Below are 2,794 nucleotides of genomic sequence, written 5' to 3'. Positions count from 1 at the left end.
AGTTAGCTGTCGGCGGTGTTGTGACGGCTGCCAGTCACCTGACAGCTCACGCCCGCCTACACACCAAGCATTTCCCGTCACCAAAACAAGATTTCCGGTCTAAATTTAGTTGTTATATTTTCAAAATAAAGCGTCAGCTCTTGTGAGGTGCCTTCTCAATCTGTTGTGTTCTCACTTAAAAGAAACCAGCAGCCATGCATTTCCCAATCTATTTTATATTTAAACAGGATACACTGGAGCATTAGAGTCTTTATTCAAACATCACAATGAGAACTTTCTCACTTTAATGTGGAATAAAAGGAACTCATCATGCATGTGCATTGAACTTCTACTGTGCTGTTCTCTTTTTTTTACGTGTCGATTTATACAGCCAGAATAGCAGCAATGACAGATATACTATAGTTTCCAACTTACTGTAGGCCTACATCAATGCATTATTTTACCTTGTAAAATCGGTTGAGATAACATTTATTTTACGATGGTGAGCTGGTCAAGAGGGCAGCAAAGTAGGTCGAGTGAAGCATGCTTTTATGTTGAAAGGCAAATAACGAGAAGTCTCGTTTATATTATGCTCAGTACCTTCGCATATTTCACTGACGGACAGGCGTAGTAATCAAGTCTCCTTGACAACTGAACATCAAACTTCCGATTATGACTTTCACAGTAAAACCCTTACTGTCATTCGTTTTTGAAAAAAGCTAATTGTTAAGTTGAAACAAATAGATAATCGATGTTATCGATTGAGAGCTTGAGTGATTACATCAGAAAATACAACGACATGACATAAACGCTTCTAGTACCTCTTCTATTTACAAAACGTTGTGAGGACATTTATTTCCGGACACATTTTGTCTGGACTTCAGAATAAAGGTCGGAATCTCGTAATCTGTATGAAAATCTATGAAAATGAGCTCTTTGGATTTTGAGTGTCAAAATGTTTGATAGTCTACAATAGTAGAGGACAATATATAAAAATATTTGTAAATCACCATATCATAGAAAACAAGTGCAAAGTATTACTTTACTAACCAAGGTTGGTTATAATAAATGCACTATTTTGTATCATTGTAATTATTTGATCTTAAAACTGTACAGCTAATAATGTACAAATCACATTCAGAGGCTGTTATTGTTGTTGTTGTTGTGGTTGTTATATTTATTTTTATATATCTTTTTAGAAGCATGAGTAAGAAAAAAAAAGGAATAGATGTTTATCTGCTGGATTACGTGAAATAACTGTGAATATATACTTAACTTTTAAAATTTTAAAATTTGTTGTGGGATAGGGCTAATTGTGTTTTTGTAGCAGTGAAAAGGTTGCCTATTACGAATACGTAAAAAGGGTATAATAAGTTATAAGCTTCAGTCTGCACCTGTTCATTCAATATATTTTTGTGTTCCCTTCAATCAATTATTCTATATTTGTTCACATTATATTTTTAAACTGTTAATAAGGACCCAAATAAATAACTAGTCTACAACTATAACTACTAGTACTACCTCTACTGGTAGTAGTAGTACTAGTACACAACTACTACAACAACAACTACAAACATAAAGGGGTTGTGACAAAGAATAAAGAGTGCGTAATTCACTTTTCAAATTTAAATACATTTAAAAAAATAAGGTGGTTAACATATCAAACTGAGGTATGACTGTGATAATTGTGTATTATAGTAGTTTAATTGTATGCCTTTTTGTTATGTATTATTATTATTATTATACTGCTAATAAGTAGTAGTAGTATTGTTGTTATCAGTATATTTAATTGTTATATGTAATTGTTAATAAAGAACAAAATAATCTACTATTATATAATCGGTTGGTTCAAATTTACAATAAATGTCAATACAGTGCCCTCTAGATCTCATTACACTAGCCCCATAAAATACATACTCTTATTCTGAAAAACGTGTCAGTCACACACCGGAAAATTAACTCTCTCTCTCTCTCTCTCTCTCTCTCTCTCTCTCTCTCTCTCTCTCTCTCTCTCTCTCTCTCTCTCTCTCTCTCTCTCTCTCGCTGTGCGTGCGCGCGCTTGTGTTGCTCCAGAGAACTCCGTCAAACCTCCCTCTTCTTCTTCGCTATCGCTGGCAACCGGATGGTTTCCTCCTTTTTTTTTGCGGGGTGATGCTTTTTCCCGTGGAGTTGTATTACGTAAACAAACAATGTGACATAACTAATGTTTGTGTAAAGCCCAAACTGATGGGAAGCAACAACAAAACTTATTAAATCAGAATAATACAGTTGTAAGGATAGGAACATATGGGGAAGACAAGACAAAGTATAGCCATCTTGGAGCTGCAGGATGTGCGCATGTCAATTCCTTGCACTGCCTATTCCTTCACGTCGTTTCTCAGTAAAAGGGCTGCCTTTATTTGGTCATCACATGAAAACCAGGTTCTGGCTTAATATTTTGCTATTGTTGTTTTATATTTATATTGTCTGTCTTCAGTTCTCTCTCTTTAGTCTTTAGGGGGTGTCTTTCACAATAGCCCACGCCCGTGCACAGGGTGAAGTGGATTATGTAATCAGCTCGGGGCAGACACCATTCTTAAATAACATGCACTCAAACAGCGCCTAAAAAGAGTGCGTCGACACCCACATGCGTTGTATTCTTTAACACATAACGCACGTACAGAATATTTCCTTACATTCCAGCCTCTGAGACAAGCGAGCATGCGCATGAGAACTCTCGGCTTTAGCCTTATTTGGATATGGTAATGAGTGGCTCCAGACAGCCAATGCAGAGTGAGAATGTTGCACACGTGACAGTGACAGACCGCTTGGGAGG

This window comes from Eutrigla gurnardus (assembly GCF_963514095.1).
Source record: "Eutrigla gurnardus genome assembly, chromosome: 12".
In the NCBI taxonomy this organism is placed as follows: domain Eukaryota; kingdom Metazoa; phylum Chordata; class Actinopteri; order Perciformes; family Triglidae; genus Eutrigla; species Eutrigla gurnardus.
The sequence above is the reverse complement of the archived record's forward strand: the minus strand, read 5'-3'. Positions refer to the sequence as shown.